Source organism: Felis catus, chromosome A1, assembly GCF_018350175.1.
Source record: "Felis catus isolate Fca126 chromosome A1, F.catus_Fca126_mat1.0, whole genome shotgun sequence".
Classification (NCBI taxonomy): domain Eukaryota; kingdom Metazoa; phylum Chordata; class Mammalia; order Carnivora; family Felidae; genus Felis; species Felis catus.
This window is the reverse complement of record NC_058368.1, coordinates 211,746,709-211,757,880: the sequence shown is the minus strand read 5'-3', so window position 1 is coordinate 211,757,880 and position 11,172 is coordinate 211,746,709. Positions and strand designations below refer to the sequence as shown.

General features: G+C 45.2%; 1 long non-coding RNA gene across 1 annotated transcript; it reads right to left on the bottom strand.

Moving 5' to 3' along the window:
- Positions 1-406: 406 nt before the first annotated feature.
- LOC123380327 lies at positions 407-9,594 on the bottom strand. Its single transcript, XR_006585921.1, has 3 exons — positions 9,544-9,594; positions 8,731-8,791; positions 407-6,351 (listed from the first exon to the last, which is right to left on the bottom strand). It is a non-coding gene; the product is annotated as an uncharacterized LOC123380327 (long non-coding RNA).
- Between the last annotated feature and the right edge of the window lie 1,578 nt (positions 9,595-11,172).

Genomic DNA, 11,172 nt, shown 5'->3' with positions numbered 1-11,172 from the left:
ATTGGTAGATAGTGAAGTCACTATGCCACCCATCTGGTTCTCTTCCCTTCCCACAATGCCATACGCCCACTTTACTGAGTAAGGCCCATCCCAGCAAAGTTTGCTCAAGAGATACTGTCGAAGTTCCATCTTTGTGCCAGCCGGTGATTGTAGGTGATGCCCGTATCATTTACACAATTTCCGCATGTATTCGTGTCTGTTTCTGGCCTCTGTCCTATTTCACTGGTTTGTCCATGCATGTACCAGTACCACAGTTTCAATTATAGAAGCTGGACTAGGTGTTTTAATGTCTTGTAGACGTCCCCACCCCCACCCCCACCGTACCTTTTCTTTTTCAGTGTTTTCTGGCTATTCTTGCACTTCCCCCCCCCCCCCCATGTGAACATCACTATCAACTTGTCTAGCCTCATAACAAAAGCCTGTCGAGATTTCTTATTGGGATTGAGATAAATTTATAGATCTACTTGTGGGGATCATGTTGAATCCTTCCATTCAAGAACGGGGATATCTTTACATGGGTTTGAGGCTAATTTTGTGTCCTTTTGAGAATTTTTATTGTTTTCTTCATTTGGATTCGGCACATTTCTGATTATTTATTCTTAAGTATTTAATTTTTTTGCAGTTATTGTTCCTAGGGGTTCTCTTCTAACTGGTTATTATTTGGGTATATGAAGGCCATTTATTCTTTGTAATACACTTTTAGTTTTAGAGTAGTTTTAGCTTTATGGAAAAGTTACACCATACCCAGTTTCCCCAGGGTGAACATCTCACAATTACCATGTTATGTTTGTCTAAACTAAAAAACCAGCATTTCTACACTGCTGCCAAAATCAGACTTTATTTGGATATCACTAGCTTTTCCCCTAATGTCCCTTCTGTTCTGGGATCCTGCCCAGAATACGACGGTACCCTTAGTAGTCCTGTTTCCTTAGTCTCCTCCAGTCTGTGACAATTTTTTTTTATCTTTCCTGATATTTCATGACCATGACAGTTTTGGGGAGTACTAGTCAGGCATTTTGCTGAATGCCCCTCAATTTGGATTTGTCTAATATTTTTCTTGCACCCAGACTCGGGTTATGGGTTTGGGAAAAGAATAATATGGCAGAGGTGATACGCCCTTCAAGGCGATTGGTTTTGCACGTGTTAATTGTACATCCTGCCACAGTGCTAGATTCTTGCAGTTTTTTGCATTGCTCTAAGCATTATTATTTAGAGTTTCCAGTTATATTATCACGTCAGCTACATAAAAACATAGTTTTACTTCTGTTCCAATCCTCATGCCTCTAATTGCTTTCCTTCCCTCCTCCGGCATTTCTTTCTTTATCTGTTTCTCTAGAAACCATCTCCTCTGAGGCTTTGGTACCCTCCCTGTCCCAGCCCTTGCTGATGCCTTCCCCACGGTGGCAAGACTTCCTTCTCCCAGCTCACCTCCCCACAGATGCTCCCACAATATCTCTGTTGATATAAGGTGCTTAATGCTTTGTTTACAATTTGGAGTTTGGGATAGTCTCCTAGTGATGCTGCAGGTTTGGAGCATGCGTGATGTCGTTTGTGCTCCAAGATGACTTTATGGGTTGGGGGAAGGATATGTGGAGACGTCAGACTCAAGCAGCCACCATTACCCAAGAGCCCATCACAACTCTTCTAGACTTTGTTTTAATGGTTGTTTGATTTCCTAGTTTCTATACTCTGAAACCAGCTCAAAATGGCTTAACTGAATGGAGGTCTACTTTATAGCCTCTGAAACCACGTGTGGGTATGAAGACAGCTTTCTTCAGCTGATTTCTGACAATGTACTGTCTTCCATGGTCTGGCAGAAAATTTTTAATGAAAGTTGCAGCCTCAGTTTGCTCTACAGCCTTTCAGAGCACAGCGGGTGACCTTTAACTAACATTTTGCTGAGTAACAGAGATCTCATGTTTTCAGTTGGCAGTGTCTGAATCCTCACTGCCTTCTTCTTTACCACTTCCAATAAATCATTACTAATAATTTACTTTCTGCGATGTTCAAAAAGCCATTTCCAGGTATCAGATGCTACATTAAACAAGATAGGAATGTATTTGTCTTTCATGTAAAGTAAGTCTGGAGATAAACAGTATAGGGTTGGCATGGCAGCTCATTAATTATCAAAGACCCCCGGAAACTTCTCTCTTAATGGTCTGCCATCTTCAACAAATTCTTCCGCTTCTCCATTCAGAATGGTTCCTTGAGCTTCAGCCATCATGCTCACGTTTCCAGCTACTCAGACCCAGTTACAGATAAGAATAGAACAAAGTTCTAGTCTCCCACCAGCAGGAAAGGCTGGGAAATTCGATCTTTATTCTTTATTCTGCAATTTAATTTGACAGCTAAAAATCAGGGGATATATTTCTAAAGAAGTGGAGAATGGATGTTGGGAAACACCAGAACATAAGCATGGACTTTTAACACAATGTTCATTCCACACGCCTGCACTGCCCTTCCCCATGCAAGTTACAGCAATTCTTGCCTGGAAATTATAGGAACGGGGTTGGGGAATTACTTGATAATCATGATGATTTCATTATATATATTTTCCTTACTCTGTAAACTTACTAACACATTTATTTAAATGCTTGTAATTTCTAGAGGGGCTGGGAGACCCTAGAATTATAATGCTACTCTATTGTTTCACCTCTCCAGTTTTCGACCTCGTTAGAAACCCTGTTTGTGGAATAGGTAATCTTTCCCATCTTTATTATTTTATGTACTATCTTTCTCCTATTTTGAATTTCTCCAGAGACGAGCAAAATACAGAATATTGAGCTTCTCTTCGGTCTGTAGACAAATACTATTATGTTGTATAACCACTAGATGGTGACCGTGTCCATGTTGCTAGAAATCCTCTGCTCCTTGACCAAGCTGGATATCTTGGGGAAAAAACTCAAGACCAAATAAATCTCTTTTCTGAAATAATACAATGGAAGTGAATCTCAGTCCCCAAACTCTAGGATGTGAGAAATACTAAAAGTCTGCATTTTCTATAACTCAGCCTATGTACTGCTTCAAGATCCAAGGAAAATTAAACTTCTTCTTGGAGCTGCACCCTGTTCTACTCAACCCCAGAAGAAGGCAAAGGACCAGGGTTTTGGGTTCCACCAACATACTGGGGGGCCCCTACCATCATTGGTCATCTGTCCACACTGAGAATCACTGAGATGTCCTTTGTGCCAGCTCCCATGACCCTGTCTGGCCCACTGTGGTATTGTTTGTGCCGCATTTGAAAGAAAAGTGTCTTTGGGAGGATGGGGAGTGAGGAACCTGGCTAAGTCTTTCTGATGCCCCACGAAGCCCATCCCTCTGAGTTCCTTTCACATCCCCAAGACACTGTCAGGAACCAGCACATGAATATCTGTTACTCTCATGACCCCAGCACTTCTGGTTGTCCTAAGCTGGTCTTGAAACCCACCCTGACCTTCAGGCTTCCCTCAGAGGTTCTTTCTCTCTCAAGCCCCTTCCCCTCAATGGATTTAGGCATTTGAAAAACAAATCTACGAGGAGATGGTTTGCAGGCAATGTCTGCTTGCAATCTGCTGTAAACCTTCCTTTAAGCAAAGAAGTACCACCTGTTTCTTACAGAAGAAATAAAACATAAATTTACAACTCTTAAATAAGTATCCTGCCACATCAGCAAAGCATACTCTGGAACCAGCTGGTAATATATGCCTCTCTAAAATAACTTCCAAAGCAAATCAAGATAATAAATGTTGCTACTTCCTAGAAAATGCCCTCCTTTGCTGCTTTCTCCCTGTATGCCCTCTCTGTGATATACCTCAGCAAGGATGACAAATGTCAACTCTGCAGACCAGATTTGAGAGAAAGTAACCAACCCCTGGACCTGACCCTGCTTGTGCAGAGAGGTAGCAGAGTGAAACTCTGCACATACCATGCTCAAATTCACCTTAGCAAATATCTACTGAGGGTTGAGGTTGACGAAGTCTGGGGTACTTATATGGAGGACTGAAAGGGAAAGTCACCAGAGAATATGTGCCTGGCATATGTCCCCGGAGGTCTAGAGGACATCAGGTTTTGTGTCACACCCGCCTGAGACATCCATCTTTCAGGTCCGGTTGGAGGGGGCAGGAGGGAGAACAATGGTTGCATTGGGAGCAAGCTGTGTATCCATCAATGACAGGGCAATGCGTGCAGTCCTGGGAGGATCAGACAGCATTGTAAAACAGAACTCCTCCAAAAGGCCTGCCTGGACTCGACAGTGGGACAGACACCCAAAGCCCAGGGGACTGAGTGGGGAGTTGGAAGCAGCCAGCTAGGGCAGAGACATGGCTGCTTAAATGGATCTCTAGTGGAAGGTCCTATGAGAGATCTGTGAGGACCATGCATGACTGTCCACGACAGAAAGAGTCCAGTCTGGACATCTGCCACGTGCTGAGACCACCAAAGCCCGACGCAACTGTCCATGCAAGAAAGACCTTTCTTGTCCCCATACCTTTCCTTCTTGCCTGTTGTGGGATGAATTGTGTTCTTCTGAAATTCGTATGTTGAGGTCCTAACTCCCAGAATGTCGGAATGGGACTGTATTTGGAGATAAGAGCCTTAAAGGGCTAATTAAGGTAAATAAGACCACTAGGGGTGGGTCCAAATCTAATACAACTGGTGTCTTTATGAGAAGAGCACATCTGAATGCACAAGAGTCACTGGGGTGCACGTGCACAGAGGAAAAGATCGTGTGAGGACACAGAGAGAAGGCAGGCATCTGCAAGTCAAGGAGAGAGGCCTTAGGAAAAACTAAATCCACTAGCACTTCCATCTTGGACTTTGAGCTTCCAGAACAGTGAGCCAATAGATTTCTGTTGTGTAAGCCCCCCATTCTGTGGCATTTTATCATGGCAGCCCCAGAAGACTGACCCACTGCCCCGCACACGGCACCGGCCAGTGAACAGTAGTGACACGGGGGGACCAGGCATGTCCTGTGCCCGTAGCAGATTGTCCAGCTAGCGAAAGGTAGGACAAGGGGACCCTTCAAGGTAGTAGACATTTAGGACGTTGACGATTCGACTGATACCCAAGAATTGTTTGATTATCACACTTTGGATTGGACTTTTGGTATTGAAAAGTAACCAGAAACATGATGGGACCTGCCTGGCGCTTCCTCAGAGGGGCAGACAGCCACGAATCTGTGGAGTGGCTTTGTAGGAACAGTTAGAGAAATAAAGTACCTTCTTCATTGCCCATTTAACAAAAGCAGCCTATTTAATGAAACAGTCAAATCGATATTTACTAAATGCTTTCTAATTGTTGAGCACTTTTCAAAGCCCTTCATGTGGATTAATTCTTCTGCTCCTCACACATAAGGCTCCTCCTCCTCACGCACAGGAGGAGACCGAGGCCTAGACCTTCCATATTTTGCCTGGGGTCCCGGTGATGTCAGGATGTGTGCAGCCCGGTCCTCGTGCCCACCCACATGACCTCATGTGATGCTCTGGCGAGGGACGGAAGGAGTAACCACATCTAGGCCCGGGAGCAAGCTCTTTGGAGAAGGTGACGTTTCACTGAGCCTAGGAGTTCAGAAGAATTTTGACAGGCAGATATAAGGCAGAAAAGCCTTCCAAGCTGAAGGAACTGTTAAAAGGTAAACTGGGACATGTCAACATTTTTCATTTTTATTTGCACAAACATTGATTAGAATCAAGTAGTGCCGAGCCAGAAGTGGCTAGAGGTGCTCCACCAAGGGGCACAAGGTTTTTATGGAGAAGGTGCAGGAAGCAAAGCAAGGAAATTATCAATACGCTGTAGCTTAAGTGGTTGCCTTATGTAGAGAAGCCTCGTTGTCTGTTTATGGCTGGTTGTACTTAGGTTTTGATTTCTTAGTTAGGAGGCTTTTGTTTACAGGCTTAGGTTTGGCTTTGCTTACATAGGCTGCCAAGGCCTTAGAGCCACCTCCGTCTAATGGCCTCCTTACGTAATGAACATAACAGATCAGTCCGAAGCAAAGACACAAAGGTGGAGCATAGCAAGGCTGGTTCCAGTAACATTTGGTGGGGGGCACAGATACAAAAAATCTAGTGAGACTGACGACTGGAAAGACTGGGGCCCAGTTACGAACGGCTCTAACCCCAGCCAGTAGGGAGTATACAGATACTGTGTTCTGAGCAGGGGACTGGCAGAGCTAGCCTGTTGCACAACTGTGTGTGGCTTGCAGGTTGGCTCTTTTCTTCATCCTCATAAGGACCTGTGGGCTCTTTCTGCCCGTGCGTGGGCATTGCTCATGGTGCCAATTAGGATCATGGCCAGTGACGCACAGATGGGATCAGTGGGAGCCAGTGAGATCAGTAAGAGGTCAGCACGGTGAGTCATCTGAGAGCATAGGAAGGACTGGAATGTAAGGAAAAGGTGAGAACAAGATTTCATACAGGACGAGAGGGCCAAACAATGGGGTTTAGACGGTTCCGGAGGGATCAGGAGAGGAAAGGAGAAGACAGGGCGGCCCGGCTATAACAACAGTCTGCAGAATGAATAGGGTAAACACACAAAGGAAAGTCCAACTTGCCACTACCTGCCATTAGAAACACGAAATCTATGCCTATAGAAACCACCATCGCCCGTCTGGGACCTGATGAGATTCCCCCCAGCTGCCGTCCTTTCTGAAAAGCCGCATCAGAGCGTGTGTGGAGGCCCCATTTGAGATGGAAGACAGGCTGCAGGACAAGGCTAGCCATCTGCTCTCAGCCCTGCCTTGCCCACAGGTGCCTCTGTGATCTAGGGAACCCCTCTTCTCTCAGCCTCAGTTTCCACCTCTGTGATCTCAGCCCAGGGGTGATTCTGAAGGAGGGAAAGAGTGGGCTGGGGGGTGGAGGGATTAAGTACGTGTTCTTGCAGGTTCCTCCCTTCACCCTGTCAGAGAGCGCCCAACAAAACCACACTGACAGACTCAGCTGGGAACTACAAAAAGGCTTTCAGCACAAGCACTGGGGAAGCCTTCTCTCTGCAGGGGCGCAGAGGCCAGACAATAGACCTGTGGTTTTGCTGCAGCTGCAAACCTCTTTCCCAATGTTGCAATGAGTCAGTGGCTTTGTGCTCCTAACCATGGTCCTTTCAGCCTCTATGGGTTAATTCAAAAACACACTCAAGGCTGTTTGGTAACATTTTTTCCTGCCCCCAACCAAAGAAAATTCATGTTAGATAACTGGATTCATTTGCCAGCAAGAGGACCCATACAAAACTAGACTACATTTAAGAGGAAAAAAAATAGGGATGATTTGCAAGAAGTAAATCTTAAGTGCAAGTGCTGGCTTGGCTACAGATAGTAGTGAGTGACCAGGGCGGGGTTGTCACTACCCTGTGACTCAGTTTCCTCTTCTGTAAAATAAGGGGGTTGGTTGGGGCGCCTGGGTGGCACAGTCGGTTAAGCGTCCGACTTCAGCCAGGTCACGATCTCGCGGTCCGTGAGTTCGAGCCCCGCGTCAGGCTCTGGGCTGATGGCTCAGAGCCTGGAGCCTGTTTCCGATTCTGTGTCTCCCTCTCTCTCTGCCCCTCCCCCGTTCATGCTCTGTCTCTCTCTGTCCCAAAAATAAATAAATAAATAAATAAATAAACAAAAAAAAAAACGTTGAAAAAAAAATGAGGGGGTTGGCTTGGAGATTTTTCTAATTATTTGTTAGCCACACCCAATTTTGCCCTTAGAACTCTATTATAGAAAAATGCGAAAATGCAGTGTAACTTCATGTACATAAACACATCAATTGCATGTCGGATTAATACAAAGTCATCAAACAAGGCTATCTGTGTATTTATTTTTGGTTGCCCTATATCACAAAAATCCTGACGTACACATACGTGTTTGCAACTACTAGTCTTTTTCTTTCTTTCTTTCCTTTTGTTTGCTTGGTTTTCGTTTGTTTGTTTTTTCTCTTTTGCCTTCCTTCACTTGTTTTCAATAACTGCCTAACCAACTCAGAGTACTCTTCAACTGGGTCAGAGCAGGTTTTAATCTGAGGTCATCAAAGACAAAACAAATCCCAAACCACCAGCTAACCAAACAGCATCAGCTCATGCATTTGAGTGCATCAATAATTTCAAGTAGGCATTTTAATAGCACTTTTAATCACAAGTGAAAATAGATTTTAAAAATGAAATTGGAATGAAACATACGACAGCTCTTTAAAATCCGCCAGGTTCACAGAGCACTCTGAAATCTGCTGGGTTAGACATTCTTTAAGGCGTCTCGTAGTCTGAGAGTCTGTAACCCCTCCCCACCCCAACCCCCACCTCTCCTTCTTAGTCACTCTACAAATATTTTTAAAGCCTTTTTAAATGTTTATTTATTTATTTATTTATTTATTTATTTATTTATTGAGAGAGAGAGAGAGAGAGAGAGAGAGAAAAAAGCATGAGTGGGGGAGGGGCAGGGAAGGAGAGGGAGAGAGAAAATCCCAAGCAGGCTCCACACTGTCAGCACAGAGTCCGACAGGAGGCTCGATCCCACGAACCGTGAGATCATGACCTGAGCCCAAATCAAAAATTGGACACCTACCTGACTGAGCCACCCAGGTGCCCCAACTCTGCAAATATTTTTGATATCCTACTGTGAATCACGCATGGTGACAAGCCAGGTCAGTGAATCTTCCCAAATACATATACAAACACTGCCCGAGATCTTCACTCCTGAAATTATTTCGTGTATAGCTTTGAAACGGTTGCAGTCTGTGCCACATCGGACACAGACTTGTTTTTGTCTAAGTGACTGTCACTTACCAGTTCCTGGGGCTGTAGCAGAACACCGTGGACAGATAATCCATCAACCTGGAGCAGGCAACTGCTGAAGACAAGAGGCCCAGTTACACCTGCTCCCTCATTTGTTAAATTCAGGGGCTCACTCTGTAGTCAGCAAGGTTAGCACCAGACTCATTCTCCCTTCCTGGAGTTTTGGGAAGCATATGGCTTAAAGTAAACCATTGACATTGGGTCCATTTTGTATTTCTTCAAGATTCTCTAAATGAGGTTGTAGGCTTTTTTTTTTTTTAAATGATGCTCCATTCAGAAAAACTCAGAGTCCCGTCAAAATGCCCCAAAGACTGACCAATGGAAGGGTGGCTTTTGCAAACCTGGAGAATAAAGTATTGTCAAACAAATCTGTTCTATTCAAAGCCTTCTGTCCAGAAGCTCCAACCAGCTGGAGGTGGAACATTAAATTCTCCAGACTCTTAGACAACTCCAGTGGGGATTCAGATGATGTCATTTAGGTTCTGTGATGTGTCTTGACAATGAGGTTATTCCCCAAGAACAGGAACAAGGAAGTAGAAGAGACAAGCCTAAGAGTCCTTGTCTAATAAGTGGACTGTCCTTTCTTTCTTTCTTTTTTTTCCATGAGCACCAGAGGGATGTGGAGCTGTGTAGAACTGTCCTTTCGTGATGCGATTCAGATCTGCTCTTGGAGACAAATTCATCTGACTGGAAAGGGGATGTATGTAAGACGATAGGGTGGAGACACTTATGGGGGGAGTAGTGGGGAGAGGCAAGCAATTTTATAAACTTTCCTGACACCGAAAGACCGAAAGTCGGACCTACCTCAGCCGACTCCATCTTGTTCTGTCCTCCTCCACCTTGAGTAACTTCCCGATCAAAACATGCCCGGCAACCTGCGTAACAGGACTCCGACCCTTCCCCAGCCAATCGGCTGAGGCCACAACCCTTCCCCAGCCAATCGGCTGAGGCCACAGCCATTACCTCACCAACTGCCCCTAGACCCCAATAAAACCTCTGTGCTTTTGAAACTCTCTCTCTCTCCCCAGTATCTCACCGCTTCGTCGGTGCAGGTAGGGGATTGAGCTCAAGCTAGCTCGAATAAAGGCTCTTTGCTTTTGCATCGGACTCAGCTCCCTGGTGGTCTTTGGGGATCACGAATTCTGGGCATAACAACACTATACTACTAAGAGAATCAAAACATTGAGCAGGCAATGTGAACCATCCCCAAATTCACGAAATCATTTTATTATTTATTTTATTTACTCTTAATATTTTGCTTATTTTATGCGTCCTGAAGCCTGGAAGGAGCGCTATTTAGGAGAGTATATTAAGTTCTTGTCCTTGTCCACTAGGGGGCACGGAAACCCCAGAACTACCTTCCGAGAGTCCTAGATGGCTTTGAACAGGGAGAGGATAAACAAGGTGGGTTGTCTACAGCAATGCTCTAAAAGTAGTAATGCCCAGGGGTTCCTGGGCGGCTCAGTCAGTGAAACATTGGACTTTAGCTCTGGTCATGGTCTCGCAGTTCCGGTTCAAGCCCTGCATCAGGCTCCGAGCGGACCGCGAGGAAACTGCTTGGATCCTGTCTCCCTCTCTCTGCCTCTCTCCCCTTCTCTCTCTCTCTCTCTCTCTCAAAAAGTAAAAATTAAAAAAAAAAAAAAAACTAGTAATGTCTGATGCTGGGACCCCTTTACAACGGTCCTGTTGCCTGATTGCACAAAAGTGAGTGGACATTTGCACTAACTGAAAGCCGCTCTTCCCATCTTCTACTTCTGCCCCTGGAGGCCTCGTGGAGTAAGTCTGATGGGGCTGCCGCTCTCATGTTCCCTCGGAGTCTTTTCTCCTCCAGAATAAACACCATAGTTTCAGTATTTCTCTGATTAAGGCTCTTTCTTTTCTGCTGTAAGTTACAGAAACCGCTCTGGTTAGCTTTCCTGAGATGTCCCTCAGGATCAGGAGAAGAATTAGACACCCGATATCGGAGGAAGCAGCTTCTAGGAATTCAGGGCGGGGTCCATGGTTCTCTTACTACAGCCCTGCACACACAACTCAGATCAGTACTCTCCTTCCCGTGTCTCCAAGTTCCAAATGTCATCTTCCTGTGGAGACTCCAAACACCCACCCCTGGACCAGTTAGCCTGGACAGGGGACATGTGTCACATAAGGTAGACATAGCTATCGGGTCACAACACAGAGAAGCGAGAGAACACAGACTCCAGGTCCCTTATTCTAACCTCTCCCCTCAACATGGACCACAGGCAACTGTTCCCTTTACAGTGTGAAGTCAAGTCCTCAGGGTGGGTCTGGCCACACAGAGCAGAGCATATCACCTTCCAGTTTTGGACTCCGTAACTCTATTATTATGACCTAAGATGGTAGGATTCATACTGGATTTATATTACTCTTCACAATCATTGTTAAGTTACATTCCCTCCATCTTGTACTTCAGCC